The sequence below is a fragment of the Oxyura jamaicensis genome, chromosome 2, assembly GCF_011077185.1.
Source record: "Oxyura jamaicensis isolate SHBP4307 breed ruddy duck chromosome 2, BPBGC_Ojam_1.0, whole genome shotgun sequence".
Classification (NCBI taxonomy): domain Eukaryota; kingdom Metazoa; phylum Chordata; class Aves; order Anseriformes; family Anatidae; genus Oxyura; species Oxyura jamaicensis.
The window spans coordinates 65064041-65085987 of NC_048894.1; the positions used below are offsets into that span (position 1 = coordinate 65064041).

The window sequence follows — 21947 nt, forward strand, 5'->3', positions numbered from 1 at the left end:
TCATAAAGGTATCCATGTCCACATTAAGTTACAGTTTCAGAAACAGCACAGTTTTCATAATTCTTTTATGAGCTCCTCAATATATATATATATATATAATTAAGAATAAAAGTTCTTATACTGTACAAAAGAGGTAAATATTAGCATCAAGTAAGCGTTCCAAGTAATAAAGTGATATATACAAACTATGTTCTACCTTTACAGACTAGCATCTGTTTGATTCACCTGCTGATTGCCAGCATATATTAGATGGGGAAAAATTACATGTAAGTCCTGGGATACATGTGCCGACCCTCTACATCTGATTTCTATGGGTTGGTGAAGACTTGATCTCAAGTCTATTTAGAGTCACCAGATACTATACATACTGATTTTCATGTATTTTATTTACATAGAAGACTCAGTCTGCATCCCAGTATTCCATTAACCTCTAAAGAACTTGGTTTTTGCTTTGTTTTATTTCCCCCAGGAAATTATTTTTCTTCACATTGCCAAATCACCTCTGATGTAGGAGTATCACAGGAGTATATAAATATTTATAAACAATGCTCAAATATCTTTTTCAGTAGATCCAGATTATGCAATGGAAATATACAATGGTAAACTCTCTATAGCGTTACCAGGAAAACAAGTCCCACCAAATAGTTTCTCAGCCTAAAACAACTTCTAGCCTTAATTGAAATAACTTGAATGAGGCTGTTCACGTGTGCCTTCATTACTAATACTTCTTTACTAAATATCAGTTTGAATGCAAGAGTTAAGCTCTCAGAGAAATTTCAGTGAATAATATAATTCCCTAGAAAACTTCTCAACAAATTAACACATTGGAACATGAAAGCCTAGGCTTACAATAGTTGATTGTGTATTGTTTGTATAACACTCTAAACTTAATACTACTTACAGTCTCGTTTAAATCTAATTAAAACTTCCACATTGAAAACATTTCTTGAAATTAGCCCCTTCTAAACAAACAAAAGAGACAAACCAAAATAAAATGTTTTTCAAGAAGTGCAAACAACATTTCTGCATTTTAAAACAGACAAGAGCATCAACACAAGAAATGAAGACAAGTAATACATTTCCTAGTCACTCATATGAGAGCTAAGCTGCTTGGACTTGCAGTCTCAACAGAAGATTGGCATTACATGAGGGTGGGAGGAAAAACCCACAAGCCCCCCCCCCCTTTTTTTTTAAGTACCAAATAACAATTAAAACAGATCCTATGTATGACAGAAAGCCACATTACAAAGTTAATTATGCAAATGGTCATACTGAGTATTGTAAAACGGAGATATCTATTTACTTTAATGCTGCAGTGAAGAAATCCACACTAGCAAGGCTGCAGCTGTACACTATCCTCTTCTGGGCTTCCAAGCACAAGCAAGATAGGGGCATACTGGGACAAACTCAGCACATAGCCACAGAGATGGTGAAGCGCTGGAGCACCCTTCATGTGAGGAGAGGCTGGAGTTCTAGGACTGTTCAGCCTGGAGAAGAGATGTTTCAAGGGGGCTTACAGTGTGCATCTGGAAGAATTCCTTCCAACACCCTGGCACTGCAGACAAGAATGCCCTACATTTTCCACTTACGAGCAATTTTGCATTGAGATTTCATGCAATTTGACAATGCAGTATCCTTTTTGATTTGAAATGTTGTTACTACGCATTAATAAAATGTGATACTGGAGGAGCCAATCTCATAAACTCATTCAACCCAGCTACTTGCAACTGAAGTATTTCACATAAAATACCTTTCCCTCACCTGTTCTCAGTTTCAGAGTTCAACAAACTGAACACCAGAGCTTTACTGCTTTGCTCAGCTACTTTACTACTTCAGATATTTTCCCAGGTAGAAATTTGAGAAGAAAAAGCATGCTACCAATTATATCTTTGACTCTGTCACCAACCAACACATCTTTATGAGTCCTGACACCTGCAGACTGTCGGGACTTAAGTAATCCTGCTCAATCTGTCTCGTCATTATAGTTGGGCATCATATCAGCTTCTGCAGAAGCCTTCTAGTACCATAAGAAATCTTTCTTCTAGCCTTAAAGGTGAAGATTTTGACCATTTAACATGTACAAGACAGAAGACAAGTACTTTCTACACAGCAGAGATCCTTCACTGTAGTCCGTATTTAAAATAATCATAATAAAAGTTTTGTTTAATGTATGTTCCAAAGTAATCACATTGAAACAAATGTAGTATAATAACCTTTTGCTGACAGTGTAAATGTCATACAATATATAATATCTAAAGCATATGATGGCACACACTTTATTTGCTGACAAAAATAAGCCCCAGGTGTTGAAAGTGTAAGAAAGTTCTTGATTTTGGAATTATCTCAACACAATTGAGCAAAACAGACTCTATCCAAAAGAAAACATTTAAAGAACACTACTGTCCAAAGTTACTTCAACCATATCATTAAACCTAAGATGAGGCATGATCAGAATTGGTCAGAAAATTCTTAAAATTTAAGACTTAAAGTCTATATGCTGCAGTAAACAGCACTAGGAATATTCTTTCATTTTCACTGGAAACAAACTAATGTCCCAAAATAATGAGATGGGAAAATAAACTCATGGAAAATACAAAGCCACTTCTTCAGCTGAAAAATTAAGTATGGTCCAGCTGACTTCAATATGAGGACTTGTATCTGGTGTGCCATAGCTAAAATCAGACATAAAACAAAGATGTCATTAAAAAGGATGTTATTCTCCATGTCCTCATCTTAGGTTTAATGAAAATATAGTAACTTCTTTATCAGTCAGTTTCCTCAGGCCTTCTCCCATGACACCTGCCAGTCTCAGCATTGCACAACCAATGGCCATGCAGTGCGCTACAAAGATCGCAGGGAGATAAAAGAAAGAGCAGATCCTCCTCTGTTCCTTCAGAAAACTTACGGCAGTTTGTATCTTGTTTTAAAAGACAGAAAGAGAAGATGGGAAAACTTGCCATATCTGTGTGACAGTAATACCTGGAAAAAGGCTCAGGTTCAGCACCACATTGAGCCAAGGAATGTTCAAATAGATACTCTTCCATAGGGAGGGACATAAATATCTACTCTAGAGAGGTTAAACAGAAGCATTTTCCACCTTGTATGCTTTTAACTCTGCAGAAAGTAATACCAAATTCATTCATGAAGAAAGGCATATGAGCGAACACAATTCAGAATATCCCTGTGCAGATCCCTGTTTTAGATGCTAACATCCCATCTTCTGAAAGGCCTGAGAAAACTGAATGATGAAGAAGGTCCAATACCATTCGAGCTGCTAAGCGGCACGTGACAAACATATTTTAAAGTTAAACACTTTCTCTAGAACCACAGAAGTCACTATTTGAAAGAACAGATACATAGGAGCATCCTAAAGAAAAAAATTCAACAAGTTAGCCAAGAAAACATAGATCCATGAAGGCAATTCTTGCAAGTTCAAGATGCCAAACCATCGTTACTATATAAAGCAGTGGTAAGATCTCTCATCTGAGTTATTCATTACTTTAATCTAGGAAAGGAAACACTGAAAGGAAAAGTGAAGCTTTTGTAAGACCTCTGGAAGCACCACACATTCCATATCTGCATTGGAATTTAATTTTGCATTTTAATAAAACAGGAAACTCATTATAATGCATTATGAATCTCATCATAACTTGAAACCTATATAAGTTACAAAAGTAAACAATTAAGTGTATTGTTCGCTACCAAAATATCTAGATCAACCAATATGTAAACACACCACAGGTATACTTTGAATACCCTACACGATAAAATGGATTTTGCCCCCACACCATATGTTATTTTAATTGACACCTTACACCCCTCTTACTAAATATCATTCCTCCAAATATCATTAAATTTTAACCAAGAACTAATCTTTGACTGGGAGAATCATTTTGTAGGACTAGAATCAGAAATTTGGGTTTTCAGAGTAAGAAATTACTTCCAGCAGCAGTTGCCACAGTAAGACAGTGTTCTCTAGTAGTGCCAGATGTGAAAACAAATTTAATACAGTAAATCATGACTAATTCAAACCACTAACAGGAAAACCCACTGCAAATGACTGCATTTTACAGATTAGCAAGTAAATGAACAAAGTAAAAAAAAAAAAAAAAAAGTCATAAGGCTGTGCCTTCTGCATTCACCCTGACACCTGGAAAGTGCTTCTAGCCCTGATTTATGCTAGAGCAAACAAGAATACTAAGAGTTACAGCAGAGCAAAGAGTGACATCTGTAAAGCCACGTGTCCCAATTCACTGGGACTTGGTGATGAACTGCAGCTAGTCGACACATAAATTATGCACCACACGTGGAAAGAAAGGGTTTCAGAAGCAGGCTGTCTTTGAATGTTTTAGATAAACATTTGTTAAGAGATATAAAACGAGTAAAATAAAGCCAAAGCTGTAAAGAGCCTCTGAACACTGAACTGGAGGCTGGGTTAATCTTTCAGGTGGGAGCATTAATGGTTTAGTTTGTCACCACAGATTTGACACCGGGACCTAAGCACAGTGTGGAGTAGAAGAGACATTGGCTTTGGATGTGAGCTTGGCTACACATTAACATGGCACAACATGTAGTTACCCTGTTAATCTGGTCAATAAGTACAAGCCTGAACTTCTCTAGTTTATACAAACAAGGAACATTTACATTCAAGTATAAACCCAGTCAGGTATTTGCTGTAGTCAAAGACCAACTTCACAGTCATGTTTTGACTCCTGGCTCACTCATATTTGACTCCAAACTGGAGCAGCCACGCTGCTTCTTTAGATTAGGGAAGCAAAAGAGTTCATCCTCTTACATGCTTAGAGAATCAACCAGACAGCACATAAACACCTTTATTCCATCCTTCTTGGGTCTCACAGTGACTATTATCTGGTCAACTTAACAATCGCATTATTAAGCCACCACCTTTAGGGGCAAGTTGGGACACCTCTATACGCAATTAACTTGCTTTTTTTTCTTTTTTACCCCCTGCCTTTTTTATTATTATTATTTATTGTTCTCTTTATCAAGGTCTACTCTCAAAATTGTAAGCAGCATTACCAGTATACTGAAAAAGCATGCTCCTACATGAGCACCAGCTTTTTAAATACCTAGAAAATTACAGTTTCTAGTTCCCTATGTTGGCTTCTCCAACTTTTTAGATTATCCAGTATCCTTCATGGGTCTTATGGACCTTGATAAAACATTGCCACCAGTTTCCCAATTGAAAGCATAATCTTAGGTACTTTTCAGCTACCACAACTACGTAGATAACATACTTCTACAAAAGAGGTGCAGACCACTTAATCACATGTAGAATCCAAGTCCACAGTATTTCCTCCATTGATTGCCCTCTTTTTGAACTGTGATATTAATGACCAACTTGGAAGAGGAATCTAAAGCCTCATTATTAAATGTTAGAAGAGAAAGTGGAAGGAGGGAGGATAATCAGTGTGACCTTCCTCTAGAGCTGAATTGTTTTCTTCATGATTTGGGACTCAATCTATTACTTTTATTCTTATGTTACTCAACATATGGACAAGTTTTGGCACTGACTTTTAGATCAAAGCTGAAATAGATTGTAGAATTCAAAGTATATCTTTTAGAATCCTCCTGAAAGCTCTTTTAATTGCTTTTAAAATCTGGTGTTGTTCCAATTTATGCACGACAATTTTTAACTTAAAGCCTACTTGTGGTTTGTCATATAGATGTCGAAGCACTTAGGTCTGCTAGTTGTGCGTGTTGAAAGAAAGGCACACTAAGTAGTCTTGGGGATGACCGGGGTGGGGGGGGGGAATCAGTTCTCTTTGCAGAGGGACATGGAATAAACCTCTTGCAAGATTTACAATGGTTAGAAAAGTAAGTACACTGTGCAACTTGAGGTATTCCAGGACAGTATTACCTATAGCTCTGTCAACAGCACTTAAATCATATGCTGCACATCCATACTGCAGCAATTAGCAATAATAGCACAAACCACCAGCACTTTTCTATTTGAACCACACTGTGCCACAACATCCTGTTCATACAGCCCAAAAAGGGAGAGAAGAAAATCATGTTAAAGTGACCTTCTGTATCAGAGGTAATGCCTAATAAGCAAAGAAGTTCTTCTTGTATTAGTTTCAGAGAAAACACCTCATTGCAAGAGCAGAACAGATAATTTACTCCTCAAGCTGTAAACATGTTTTGCTTTCTTTCCTTTCCAGAAGGAAAATAACAGATTATGTACTGTCTTCCCCAGGAACAGGAAGTTGGTTTACAACAGCAGATCTACATATTATTCTGCATGCAAGGGGGCTGACAGTGTTGATAAGGGATTGTTTTGTTATTAAAGAAGAAAAGAATACAAAGATTTCAGGTGGTTTCCTGGCTTCAGGACTTATTAAAACTGGTAGGAATGCAATGGACTTCAACAGCCTTTGGACAAGGCTCTACATTTCAGATTGCAATGACAAGAGACTATATCTCATTTCCTAGAGTAAACTACCTCAACACCCTTTGAACAGACTTAATGCAGCCACAGTTTCTGGATCAAGTCAGTTACCTGCTTATTCTTTGCCATCAACAAGCAACATCTGTTTCTGGATGCTTCCCTGCAACAGAAGATTTTTTTTTGGAACTGCTATTCCAGAAGTATAGGTAGCAGAACTTGAGCTTGGGTCTTCAGCAGGTAGGGCAAGCTAGAGCCTCCCTGCCTGCCAGCCAACATCAGCAGAACTCAGAAAGCCTACTTAATTGATTACCATGAGTCAACTTGAGACAACGCCAATAAAAATGTCTCGTTCGAAAGATTAATCTCCTCAGTGTTTTTTTCATCCACTTCAGTAGGCGATATTTTATTTGAAGGTGTACTTTGCCTTGAACAATCCAAAATTAATTTCTTGCAGTAATATTTTATCTTAAAACAACCAGGAAATAACTGCAATAATCTGAATACCAAACATCAATTTTAGTTTTTGTTTTATGACCATCAATAGGTTAAAAAAAAAAAAAAAAAAAGCACACAGGTAATCACAGGTAATAGGAAGTAAAAGGAGGTCTTGTTTCCTTGAACTTGCTCAGGAGCTAGTGGGTCAGTACAAAATCGCACAACAAAGGTTTTTGTTAGTATAACATTCTTCAGAAATAATTTTTTTTAAAAAGAAAGTAAGAAATCAGAACTGCCCTGCTGTTGAAATGTAATGCATATTGGCCCAGAAAATTAATGTGTTCCTATAATACTATTTATAAGAATTTAAAAGCCTGTGCTTGCAATAATGCTGAAGTTAGGCTATGACCAGTCAAGCCACTGTGGTCCTTATACTCTACTTATACTACACTAATGCTGTTAGGCGATTCATTGCTGCTTTCCACTACAGTGTTTATTAATTTGTTTTCAGGACATAGAAATTTGAAGAACTTTATTTACTGAAAATAAAGTTACAGAAAAATATTATGCTGCATTTTTCTGAAGCATTCTTAAAAAACAAAGAAACATGGTAACACGAATTTCTACTGAAAGTTAGGTAGTGAACAGGTCATAACTCGTTTACACCACATGAATGACAGACCCTAATAGTGTGGGTGTCACATATAAAATGTCAAATCGAGGTCTCCTCTCAATAAAGTTTGGAGATATGCATCTTTGCCCAATCTCACAAAGATATGCGTAAAACGAGACTATGGCTTGAAAACTTTTTTAGCCCTTCTACAAAATTTCCTGTTTATACTATATATAGGCCAAGTTTCTTTGATAATTTGATCAACAATGCAGTGTGCTTCCCTCCACATTGAAATGCAGCAGTTACCATCCTCCTCAAGTCCAACCGTCCCTTTGGTTTTCATGGATTTCTGCTTGACTTGTTTCTTTCTACTTATCCAACTCTCTGAGGGCAAGTTAAGGCAGTTTACACTGCCAAACTGCAGTTTCTAGTCTGATAACTATAGGTCACGTTAATGTTGGCAGCAACACAAAGGAGCCACATTGTCATACAGTTGCGCTGTTTATTAACAATAGTACTTTTGGTATATACAGCCTTTCTTTGGCATCAGCCAAGCATTGTTTGGGACTTTTTTCTTTGTTTAAGGACAAGTTCTTCAAGTGTTCTGTTTACTGCAACTATGAAGTGAGAAAGATAAATTCTTACCATGCTCATAAAGTCAGGTACACCCTATATAACGAAAAAGCCTGGTTTAGTAATCACCTGTCAATACATTCAGCTATATTCATCAGGTTAGGTTGGAAGCAGTAAACAAACTCAGGAAAATAAATAGAATTTTTAGTTTTGCTTTTGTCTTGCTCTAGAGTGTGATCTTGTATCACCCCTAGACAGCACTAGTTAGGATGAAGGCAGTCTGTTAAAAAGCATTAACCTGTCTGAAAGGACAGTATTGTGTCACGTGAATCAGAAGCAGCTTCGAGATGTAAGTCCTATAACAGGGGGCAGAGCTCTTCATGAAGTATCTCTCATCATGGGGGCGACTGGGGTAGAATCGACTTCTGAGAGTTCTCACAGGCAATTCATGTATTGCAGATGTTGAAAATGATACTCTACTGTTTGTGTCTGCTATATGTGTTGTGCCAAGCTATCTAACAAATTCCACAGGAAGGCTACGGAATTGCTGCATACATTTTTGTATCAGCACACGTGTACCAATGCCTTAAACCTGAGTGTCCAATCTGGTACCTGAGTAATGGTAAAGCAGGAGGCTGAAAGATCTGGTAGAAGATAACTCTCTCAGATTATGCTGTAACAGAACTACATGAAGAGCTAGAAGTGACCAGCAAGCACTATGGTTTGACAGTTAGCTGCAGGGACAGTCAGTGGTTTCAATGCAGCTCACGGTGAACTGCTACCACCATTAATAAGCAAGTAAAAAAAAAACAAACCTGTTTAGCCTGATGACCGCTCCCTCAAAGTCAGAGATACATATGGTAATACAAGAACCAAACAATCTTTCCCTCCTTTCTCTTTCTAGCCTTCCAGAAAAAGGTTATCAGAACAATGAGTAAAAACATTTATTGCCCAAATCTTTGCTGTGCCTATTCTAAAGAACTCCAGGCTTCAGAGCATGACAGCTACCCACATCTTCAGAAATGCAGGAAACAGTAAAACGGTACATATAAGGCTAAAACCCACCATCTGTCAACATATATATTGCCAGACAAGGCTAACATTGCCGGGAACATGCTCCAGGAGGGATGTACGTGCATTCCAAGGCATTTTATGATCGAACGTGGTTACATTAAACTGAAACCCAACACAAACCACAGCATACCACGTAGCCCTAGTTAATTAGATTCCCCACGAAAAGTCAGCCTAAGCCATATGGTATTTTCCTCGGGAGCTACGATAAACTGACCCTGATACTAGGAAAACGCATGCTCTTCACCCCGAGGCATACATTACCAGCGATGCTCCGGCAGGGAGACGAGGCAGGGGCAGCGCCTCCGCCGCGCCGCACCCACACCCTCGGTGCTCTTGGAGAAGTTAACGAAGAGTAAAATCCCCCATTAAGAAAAACAACAACGCCGCGCTCCAGCAGCCGTACCGCCGGCAGAGCGCCACCGACAGCCGCCTAGCGATGAAACCGAGCCGGCTCCTTCCCTGTACGCGCATCCCCGAGCGCCGGTGCCCGCAGGAAGGGAGGGCGGCGGCAGGCACCCCGGGGGTGTCTGGCGCCGCGGTACTCACCCGGGGGCTGCAGCAAGATGGAAGGCGGCCGGCAACATGGGCACAGAGCCACGTCGGCGGGACTGCGGACCGCCGGAGGAGGGTATGGGGAGCCGCCGGACACGCGCACGGGCACCCCACTCCGGGAAGAAGCCGCAGCCGCTACTGCGCTGCGGCCCCACCGCTCACCAGCACCTGCCCGGGCGCCGCCGCCGCCAATGGCCGGGCGGGGGCCGGGCGGGAGGCGGGGTGGAGGCGGGGCGACCGGGGGAAGGGGGGGAAGGGGGGGAAGGGGGGGCGCCGCAGGAAGGGGCTGGGTGCCGGGTACAGGCATGGGGTCCGCGAGTGCGGAGCGGGGACGGTCTCCGCAAGTTCCGTAGCACCGCTGGGGTCGGTGATCCGTATCTCTGGGGGATCCGAGCACAGCGCCCGCCTCCGCTCCTTCCGGGTTTCTCAAGGTTCCTTCCAGCGTGTGCCCAGGGATCAGCAGCGATCCTGGCCGTGCCGTAGCATGGTCTCATAACCCTTGCCCCATCCTGCCACAAACACGCGTTCGAGATGACCGCAGAGGGTCATCTTGGCGGCTTGCCCACAGCGAAAGAGCCTGTTGGCCAAATATAGCAGGGGAAGGGAAGCAGATGCTGCCAGGTGGTGCTTGTTTGAGCCTTACTGGGAGTACTGCACACAGGCCATGCGTGGACGTGTCTTACAAAAATGAGGCCAGAAGTACAAACCAACAGAGCTCCTGCCGTAGGGATTCAGTGCTCTGGAGAATCCTAATGAAGATGTGCCATCGTCATCCATTCAAGTGATCAGTGTGTCACTGCTGTAATGCGACCGTGCTTTGTACATGGATTATTACTGCAGATTGCATGGCATCGGGCTAATTACTTTTCCTGTTATGTTATTTTTCACCCCTGTTCTTCATGCTTGCTTTACTTCATTTTAAAATAGCTACAGCTGTTCACTGCGAGGTACATTTTTATTTGATCTCAGTTGAAGTGTTTTGTCAAGACATGTATTCAATAAATCTTGGCAGGTTTTCAAGGAAAATATTTTCTAGGATAATATTTTTGTTTACATTAATAATAATATTTCATTACAAATAATACCATAAAATAAACTGGTTTATCAAACGTTTATTTCTATTTTAACTTATGCTTCTAAGTTAGTAAAGTGGGTACCACTCTATGAGACAGACACCATATTCATTTTCAAAAGTACTTGTAAAAATACTACAGGAATTGTTCTGCATCAAATAGTGTTTTGTATTTCACAAACATAAATATACATAAGTACATATTTGGGTATTTCCCAAGCAGAAAAACAACAACAACAACAACAAAATGTTACTTCTTTAAATAAAAGCTAGAAAAGGAACCAATCATCTTCAACAATAACATTTTTCAGGATCAACATGACATGGGGACAAATCAGGAACTGACTAAAACTAAAGGTCAGCCATTGCCTTTTTCAGAATAGTAATCAATAATGTGCACCAAGCATTTTTTAATAATTGAAAAAATATCTGGGTAGAAATCCATCTCCAATCTTATACTTCTAGCTGAATCACTGAAATAGCTATGTTTTAAAAACTGCTATCAACATCAATTAAATATAATGCCCATGATTATATAACCATTAGATCAAACAGGTGAAATGTGTGGCTACTCCTCACACTCATGCTAGTAAGCTAATATTAATGTTGAATTCAAGAATAATGTTTCACCCTTGCCTCAAAATTGTACAATTAGATACACGCGAGTTTATACCTTTCCCTATACTATTTCATGTTCTGCTGCACTGGAGGCAAAGTGTTAGGATAGAGGATCATATGTTCCCTACTAGTATAGTAACCAGTATGTTTTTTCTATGCACTCCTGTTATGGTTTAACCCAGCCAGCAGCTAAACACCACACACCGTTTGCTCACCCTCCCCCCTCCCTCTCTGGGATGGGGGAGAGAAACGAGAAAAAAAAAAAAAAAAAAAACTGAAATCTATGGGTTGAGATAGGGACAGTTTATTAGGACAGGAAAATAATAATAACAATAATATGTACAAAACAAGTGATGCACAATACAATTGCTCACCACCCGCTGACCGATGCTCAGTCTATTCCCAAGCAGTTGGCCTCCCACCCCGGCTAGCCACCCCTATATATTATTTAGCATGACGTCAGATGGTATGGAATACCCCTTTGGCCAGTTTGGGTCAGCTGTCCTGGGTCTGTCCCCTCCCAGCTCTTGCGGCACCCCCAGCCTGCCCGCTGGCAGGACAGAGAGAGAAGCTGAAAAGTCCTTGGCTTAGTGTAAGCACTGCTCTGCAACAAGTAAAACATCAGTGTGTTATCAACATTAGTCTCATCCTAAATCCGAAACATAGCACCCTACCAGCTACTGGGAGGAAAATTAACTCTCTCCTAGCTAAAACCGAGACAGCATGGAGGGGTACAAGGGATACCAGAAGCAATGAAGTGGTCATCAGGGAAAGGGGAATGCACTGTATGTTTATGACACTTCCTATAGCTCTGAAATTCCCAGTTCTCCTTACCTTCACAACAGGTCATTCAATCTGTTGCAGGTCATGCAATCTTTTGAGTGACAATAATCTCCATATGGCGAGGACTGAAAAAGTGGTCAAACCCCCAGGTATGCATCAACATACCACACAGTGTGTACACACAGTATGTACAACAACCACACAGTGCTATCTATATAAGCCGTAGCATGGAAAAATCTTGTAAAAAAATAGTGTATCTAGTAATAATGGGGTGCAGGACAAGAAAATAAGTATTTTATTGGTGGTGAGTTTCTCTTGTCAGACTTTTTTATAAGGAAAAAAAAAAAAAAAAAAGTAATCCAAATGTAGATTGAAATAAACTGTTGTTTTTTCCTTGGAAAGCTCTGAACTACATTTGGTGTTGGCATAAGCTACACATGCATATGGGGCCACAGTGACCAACACACTGTTCCTAAGCCTTTCCCCAAGCTGCACTGCCTGACCAACAGGCTGTCCATCTTTTGCTGAACAGCATACGATTATCACAAAACCTGCAAATAAATAGGTTTAGGAGGGAATGAAATTTACACTGGTATCACTCAGAGGATATACAATGGGATGCAAAGAGAGTGTTAGCAAACGCATTCACACTGCATTATATAAATGACTTTGCTGACAATCACAGAATACTCCAGGCATGTAGGAAGGTATTTTTTCTGAAAAAATAAATAAATAAATAAAAAATAATAGTGAAAAAATAATAATTGCATGCAAAGAGTTCTGAAAATCAAAAGGTTGTGTCTAAACTGGAGGGGAAAGACAATCTAGCTCCTGGATTCAGGAAGAGGACCTTGCCCCATCCCACATGAGGAGAAGAGCTGGGAGTAGAGCAAAGTCTCCTTCCTGTGTGTCCCATCTGAAAAAACTCAGGGACTGGAAGGGAACTCTGGTGGCATCTGGCCCTGTCCTGTGGCCCAGCAGGTGACTGCTGACCTCAGAGGAACTTTCTGATTTACATTCATTTCAATGAGACAGGGGCCAGGTTTTTGGCCTTCCTGACATTGTTCATATCTCTAATAAGACAAAGGGTCCCAAACTTGCAAAGTTTGCTTTCTGAGTGTCTCCAGCCTTTGTGACAAAGGTAGACTTTCTTAGGCAAACAGAGTAAGGATACTGGGTATGCAAACTGGGACAGTACCTGTTTGACAGGGACAAGTCACTGTGTCAGCCACAGGGACCAATTATGAATTTATGTCAGCCCATTGCTATCTCAGGGCAGAATATAAAGAAAGTAATAAGTACTTAAGCCTCTCTTGCTTTCAACAGATCTGTTAAGACCTCAAAGTATTTCCATAAAACATAGTGAAGAGTAATTTCATAGTAATAACTTGGATGCCATTGTAACCTTTTGCCTTATGGTATCAAATAACTGCATAAATAAAAATGATTTTATAAAGTATGCAATATGGTGTACTAGGATAACTCAGTTAAACCAGTTAAGTAATTCATAGCCATGGGCAAATAGGAAAAAAAGTGAAAGAGCTTAGAATAACGGACAAAATTTTAAAAATATATAAGCCATATACAGCATACACTTTCATAGGGCACTTTGCCATGACTTTTCTTCAGAGATGCCCACAGTCATGTTCCCTGCCCTATGAGCCTCACAATGTGAGTGTGAACAGAGAAAAAGGAAAGACGAGAGAAGACAGAATTAAGATTATATACATATTTTAGTAAAGAAGAAAGCTTGAAGAAGTTTTCCTACTGAACAAGCAGCAGAACTTAGGCAAGCTAACACTTTGAAAAGAAACAAGTTTACCAGAGTCTCAAAACTGGGATGAGAACAGAAAGAGACAAGCTGTAACTGACAGAGCAAAATGATTTGTTGTTATCAGCAGTGGTGTAAAGAGGTGAGTGGTTGTGATGGTGTCATTTTGTTTTTTCTCTGTGGTCAGCTAAGAGTTAACAACAGGAATAGTAGTTAGTAAGAAAGATGGCAGAGCAACAAAAATGGTGGTAAGAGCTACCCATGATTATAGGGAAGAAGAATCCGAATGGGAAGAAAGGTTTTGGAAGAGAACAGAATGCTGATGTTACAGTAGATTTCCTCATTCATATAGTGTGTATAAACGAAATCTTGAAGGTGTCTTGAGGGAATGTGTTGCATGCAGTGAAATGAAGACTCCGTTAATGCTCTTCCGTTATGTCTGCCAGCATATTGGAGAAGACATGATTAAGTACATGATTAATGTAAGACATCTTACATTTCTGCAACTGAAAAAGAATTTTTTTAGAAAGTTGTGCTGGGTTCTCTAATTGCCCTGAAGTATGTACTTCATTTTGTGATGGTGGCTGAAATACACATGGCAAGTGTCCTTCATCCATAGGGGTTGTTATACTCATGCTTATCTCCAGTTAGTCCCGCCTTTCCTGCTCTAACTCCTTCTTGTTCAGCAATGCAAGGACAAGCAGAAGCACCAGGGAAGATGGCCACTGAAGTTTTTCTTTGGAGCTTAATTTATATCCTGTGCAAAGTTGCGCTGAGGGTGTGGTAGAATCTTTTGTAAAATTCAGTGTTGTTTTGTTTACAAATTAAAAGAGAGAGAGAAAGCTGCATGGTGGCCAGGAGAAGAATGAGGAGGAAAAAAAAAATAAATAAATATTTGTATTTATCTTAAGTCAACTTTGACTTCACGGATTCAAACACTAACTAAATGGGAGCCAGTATTAGTTCAGTTCTTGTTCCTCTTGTGCTTATAGGTATTTTCTTTTAACATTGTTTGTTTCTTTGTAGCGGAATCAACAGGTGGCTGTAACACTTTGGGTCAAAGCAAAAACATCTAAAAACTCTTTGCCTGACTGCCTAGACTACTGGTTCAATTCTCTAGCAGTGTCAAACTGCTCATATGATTTAAACGTAGATTTTTTCCACCTTTGATGCCCAAAGCCAGACTACAGTCAAGTAGGTTACTTTTTAGTAAGACCTACGAAATGTTCTTCGTATTCAAATAAGTGGAGCTTTTTCATTATTTGAAATTATTTGAAATTCTAGAAGCTGTCATCATCCCAACTGCCTTTGGCTAAAGCTGCTAAATGTAGATGGTGGTGTTAGAAGGTTTTTTTCCCCCCATATAGTAACTCTATACAATCTATCTTCATATGCAAAGATTACACACTGTATAATCAATCCCCTGCTTATATTTAACAAGCAAAATCACAGCAGTAATGTACCAAATCCATATCAACAGTCTTAAAATCCCAGAGCATACAAAAAACATTGAATTCCCTTAAATAAGATTAGTGAAAAATAACATTTATTAACTTATTAGATTTTAGTACATTCTGAGTAATTTTCAGAAATTCTTGTGTGAAATAAAGCCTAATCCTGACATTAAATTCTGTGTGGGAATAGAGTCAATAAAACCAGTTGAGCAGAGTTTTCCAACCTTTTATTTGGGCAATATAGAATTTAACCACTTCTCAGATACAGAGAAAAGGTGAGCTCGCTCATTGTTTTCTTTCCCATTAGGCCATTGTATGAGATAGGTAAGTTTTCATGCACACAAGTATTTATACAATTATAAAACTTTTCTTTATCTATCTTATATCTAAGTCTTCTGTGATATTCATCTTTTCAGAATTATTACCACATGATTTTTGAAAAAATTGATTTGGTAAACAGTAAAAATGCCTGGTGACAGTGGGGCATGTTTTTTTGAACAACACAGTCTAGTTTATGAACATTGCTGAGTCAGGATCCCAGACTATATTAATTAGATGCACTGACAGGTAAGATTTACCCAGCTGTATTAACAGATATGGAGAAACTTTTCTTCACAGCGCATCTACCAGAGAGAGTTATTAAAACAAAAATGAAAAAGAAAAAATTATTTCTGTGATGACTTTTGCATTTACTTAGCTTTGTCACAAAGCCCAAAGTTTAGAGACAAACACATAGCAGCAATAGTTATGTCAATTAAAAGATGGTTGCATGCCATAACCCCTTTGCAGAAAATAGCTGAGTCAAAGTATTATGAAAATAAAGGTGTCACATGCTGGCACATGAAATGACATTACTGTTTGACATATTCTTGCACAACTGCTCATATGCCCTGATTATGCTCTCAGTATGCTTTGAAATGTGCTCTTTACAAACCCATAGAAAATATATTGTTTTTGTTTCAAAGAGCTTACCACATGAATGCTCTAATACCCCTCCCTGGATTATGTATAATCAGTTTGTTCCTTGGTGTTTTCTCACACACAAAAAAATTCTTCTTACTTTACTTAACCCCAAAATAGCATGGGACATACTGGAGCAGGATTATATTTGTTGCAAGCTGCTGAAATGACTGTGTGGTTTTATGCAAATCAGATCCTCCAGGGATTGTCCCAGATCCACAGGAGGTTCTTCTGTTTTTCTTTTTGCCTTGGTACCTCACATTAGCTGTTACACTTTCCCATCTTGTTTTAAAATTATTGTGCCTGACAAGACCATGCCAGTTTTTTTCACCTTAGCTAAGTCCTCATTGAGGGCTACAGACATGGCACAAATACATCCTTGTGCAAGGCTACAAATATCTCTGCAAACCTTGTTCCTCCTTTAACTTTGCCAAAATTAACAGTATCTTACTGCAAAACAGATTTCAGGAGTTTCTCATTGTTTATAATTCATATAAGAATCACCTTTCCAGTTTGGAAACTGGAGTATACCAGCACTTCCATACACCCAGGAACAAATCAAACATGCCCTCTTTCCCTGATCAGCTCTAAAACTAACAGGATGTGTCATTCTAGACAAATATTTATATACTGAACTTCATTTCCTTGTTCAAGTTCCTGGTGAATATATACAAATACAATCACTGAGATTTAAAAATCTGAAATACCCACATCTATTAATAAATTAGGAATCTAAGGGGAGAGACTGGTCTCTAATTGTAAAGCTCAAATAGTTTAATTTACTATGGGTGCCAATTCCCGTTCTCCTCAGTGGCATCTCTAATATAGGCCATGGGGTAATGAAGAAAGCTGAGTAAAGAGTACAAATAAGATATCTGTGCAATATTAATAAAGTCAATAAAAATTATACATGATTTGTACTGAAATAGGGTCTAGAATGGAGAATGTTTGTCTCATTTTTCACATGCGGTGCTGTCAGGACTAGAAGGCTCTGCAGCCAAGTCTTAATCCAATGGTCTTCCTGATAAAATCAGACTTTCTTTCCTGACATCTACTTTGGAGGCTGATTTAAGCTTATTTCTTGTGGTCATCCTTATGAAGGATTACTCAGATGTCTTTGCTTTTGGCTGAGGAGACAACTCAAGGACCAGAAAGATGCCTGTGACTCCTCATAGCAGGGCACAGCAGGACTGACAGCTGGTTGTCCTAGGAGAAAAAGCATGGACTCTGACAGTGTAGAAAATAAAAACAAAATCCACCCCAAAACAAACAAACAAAAAACAACAGTGCTGATTACTTTAAACACACATGGGCAGTAGCATGGCCATAAATGCCAGCCTGTTGCAAATGGCCTTCCTGGGTGAGTGATTTCCACGCATCAGTACCAATGATGTGATGCACATTGCTACCACCCAATATGTGAAAAACCGTGGTTGTCTGGATCCTCCCTGAATGCAAAACCATCCAGATCAGGCCTCCATGGGCATGAGCAATTAAGCTGTTACAGCTCAATTGCTTGATGGCTTCGTTTCTGGAACAGCAGATGGGCCACAGCTCATACTGGAAACTTCAGCCCTTTGGATTTCAGTGCTCCTGGCTCTGTACTTTTATGTATTTATGTCTGAATACTGAAGCTGGAGTCGTCATGACATGCAATTTGAAATGCAGCCCCACTCTCCTGTTCTCAAGTGCAGATAAGTGAGGAATTTTTTCTCCTTTAATTATGCTGTCTTAGGTGATGGTCATTAATTTTTCTTCTTCTTTGAAATTGTTATGGAATGTAATCATTGGAAAACAAAACAAAACAAAAACCCTCTATGATTATCTATTGCTAAGGTAGAAAAGAAGAGACAATATGGTTTCCACAGCAACTGTTAGTGGTCATCCAGTGTAGAACCTAAGTATTATGTGACTTCATTACTTTTAAATCATTCATTGGTCTATATTAAACAACATTAACAGGCATAGATTCAATTACAGTTTTAATACCAAATCCCAGTTGATGTACTTGATGTAAATAGCTTTACTGAAAGCTATCATTCTTTCACACACTAACAAACAAATAAACAGCACAGCAAATAAGTTGTTAGTTCAATGTTGCTCTAAGACATTAGCTTTTATATCTGATATTCATTCATTTCATTCACAGCAATATTGCCCTTTCTTGCAACTTAATCTTACCTCTACAGGATTCAAAAATAAACAAACAAACAAAAAATCCAGATCAAGTACCAAGAAATGAAAAGTGCTCTATCCTTGATGGTATTATTGAGGTTCTTCACTTAATGAAAGTAGATATTTTGACAACGAAGGAGTGAAAGGGGAATGCAAAGGGACAGGCAGAGAAGATTCAGGATCCCTGTAGCCCCCAGACGCAGCTTCATCTTTGAAGTGAGATTCTCTAAATGAGGGGTGGTGAGGATAAGGATGAATTCTTGATAAAGAGCAAGACAGAAAAACATAGGATTTTACCAGCTGTATGAATAATGAAAATAAAATTCTTTCACCCTGTTGAGAAAGTCTAATTCAGGAGCAGGACATTTGTACCACCTTTTCTGGTCAGCTGTAGTACCTGAATATCCTTTCCTATTTATAGAGAAAATTATACAGAAGCAGCTACACACACTCATGGAAGCTGATATCTCAAATCTAGGACATATCTGGAAAACAGGAAAGGGAAAAAGGGACATGTTATGAGATGGTACTTTATAGTGGTACCTTTAGTGGTAGACTTTAGTACTAGGTTAAAGATTGGACTAGATGATCTTAGAGGTCTTTTCCACCCCGAATGATTCTATGATTATATAGTAAGTGATGGAAGAGAAGACAGCTAAGTAAGAAAATAAACTCATATATTTCTGATTTCCTTTTGTGTGGTTGTGATTGTTGTTACTTTGCAGTACTACTATTCATATATAGGATTACTTAGATTTATTATTTAAAGTAAAAGTTAAGTGAACGGTTGTCTTTACCAATACAAGGACAAAGCAACAGCAAAATGGTTCAGGTACTTGTTGAAATCAGCTTATCTAGGAGAAGATGAACACAGGAAAGATAAAATTGTGAAGATGTCTGGAGAAAAAAAATATCCTAAAAACGTTTTCAAGAGCTGGCAGTACAAGCGAACAGTGAACTCTCATTTCACAGGAGTCATATGTCATTTTTGGTGCGATCCCTTTGCCTATACTGTACCAGACCTATAACAGATGAGACCAGTGATTTCATAGCAAAAATAACTTCCTTAGGAAATATGAGCCAATTGCTTTCCAAATTTTTATGTGACTACATCTAGTATTACACACCCATTCAGAGAAGAATTTGGTTGAGTTGCAGCAAATATTTCATATGTACAAATACTTTATTTTTACCTATCTGAATATTCAAGTGTACTTTTCATCTACCAACTACTAAAAGTCCACTCCTCAAATTAAATTATCCTTTTTACCCTGTCAGGATAGGAAAATATATACCTACTATTCATTAACTTTTTTAAGAAATGAAATAATAAAGGACATCAGCAAAGAATCCAGCAGTAAACTGAGCAACTGTTCTTGCACTCTAACTATTAGGATAAATTGGATTTTTTTTCCACAATAAATCTTCATGAAAACCAGTTATTTATGTCTTTGGCCTGCTTTCTCCCTCTACTGGTCTGAAACAGAATCTTTACAGTAGGAAATTTCAAGACCTTTCATATTAAAATTTGACCTTCGTATTTGTAGGAGAGCAAAGAAAGCATGATGTCCCCAGAGCTCATTCTTTGCAGTACTAGTGAATCATGTGCCACAGTAGTTCATGAGCAAGTGACAAAAACAATAGGCATCTTCAATGCTCTGGCCATATTTATGGTAATTCCTCTTAAAATACCTCAGCTCTGTAGGGATTTGAGCTTGATGAGTTACACAATATCACAAGAGTTAATCATGACACCATGATTAATTTGTCATCCTGATCCTCATTCAAGTGATAAGCGCAGTTGTTGGTTGAAGTTTCCTCTCTTCTAAGCATAATGGAATCCAGGGTTGAAAAAAGATGGGGGAAAATTGTCATGAACACACCGTATTGCAAAAACATCACCATATCTCTGAGGTTTGGAGTTCCTTGCTAATGAGATGTCAGCCTGGGTGAAGGTTGCATTCAAATGGCAGTACACTATGTTCCAGTCACTATGTTCCTCCTCAGTCATGTTTCTCTCTCCTTGGGCAGCCACATGGTGAGCTAGCCCAAGGAACTTGTCTGGCCAAAAACTGTCTTCCCATATAACATTCAAAACATTCATTTTTAGCCAGCAACTTGCACTTCAATCAGCTTACCATGACAGTGAATCTCCACCTGGTGTTCTGAAATCTCAATGTTCTCTGTTTTTCTCTAATATAGCATTAATTTGACTCACCACATTTCCTGTGCTCTTGTTCCAGAAGGAGATGATCACTCTGTCCCTGCTTTTCTAACTTTGCTTTGAGTCTAAGAGATGTCTTTTAACATACAGTGCCAACACAGGTAAGCGTGCCAACACTGAAGTTTGCCTAACCTCTTTGCTGGATCAGACACAAGTGCATTTTCCCAGGACACAGGGAACAGGCCAGTATAGAACATGCTCAGATAAAGATATGCCAGACATCCACCTTCCCTGTATCATTTCCTCTAACCTACATAAGAAATACTGATTTTTAATATGACTCATTGACAAGTTCTTACCTCACTGTTTGCAATTGATGAAGGTTCCCATTACAGCCTTCCTCCATCCACAGCAAGATAACCAGATGACTGCCTTCAGAGCTGAGCTCTCCAAGGGGCCAGCTTGGACTGCTGCTGCTCCCCAGCCAACCCAGCAGCATTACAGATTTCCTCTGTATCAGGTTGCTGCAGTTTGTGCTCCTGGAGCAGGAACCCCCTGTGTTTGCACAAACAGCAGATCAGGGAGAGCAGATCCACAGGAGAAGATTCCTGCATCAACAGCACAGAGTCATTTCTGCACTGAAAATTGCTTTACTTTTACTGGTGCAACCTCAACAAAGCCTGTTATTCAGGGCCTATAAAATTAATGGCTTTTTTTTCCCACCACAAGCTGACAGCTTGCAGCTGGGGGGGAGGGGGTGATTACCAAAAGTAGACATAAAAAAAATCACAGCTTGTAAGCACCATTATGTTTGATGACAATGTGAAATGTTTGCTGAGGAGCTCAGAGAAAAGGAAGAACAGATACTTGTCAGTGTTTAAAGTTATATAAACTTGCTTTCAAAGGAGAAGAGACTGCTAAGATAGAAGAAAGAAGCCAAGCTCAGCATCAAGGATGACTGAGCAAGTGTTTAAAGCTAATCACAATTTGGAAAGGTGTCCAGGAGTTGTGAGGCAGGAAAAAAATAGACAAGTCCAAAACCACGTGGCCAAGGAAAGGAGAGAAACACTTAGGAAACAATCCATGAGTAGCACAATCGGGCAGTAGGAGAGCAGGTCTCACAATGCTAGTAACTTGTAAATTAAGTTTCTGTTGTTGCATTAAACAGAATTATTTAAACCTGAAGAGCAGCTACCACTCCTGGTTTTATCTCACAGCTGTATAAATTGAACCCATACCAAGATTGCCTAGGTTGAGTTAATGATTGGTATTTGGGAGTTTCCTTGAAAAT

The 21947-nt window shown here is 39.1% G+C and overlaps 1 protein-coding gene across 8 annotated transcripts in view; it reads right to left on the bottom strand.

The window, feature by feature from the left end:
- The window catches only part of MYRIP (myosin VIIA and Rab interacting protein), a 253560-nt gene extending 243076 nt beyond the window's left edge, over window positions 1-10484 (bottom strand). For 7 of the 8 annotated variants that reach the window (XM_035316293.1, XM_035316302.1, XM_035316297.1 and 4 more), the window contains exon 1: window positions 9654-9858. The gene's annotated coding sequence lies outside the window, so the exon portion shown is untranslated. Of the gene's footprint in view, window positions 1-9653; window positions 9859-10073 lie in introns of those variants that run through there. The other variant, XM_035316294.1, reaches the window with a different exon arrangement.
- Window positions 10485-21947: the final 11463 nt, after the last annotated feature.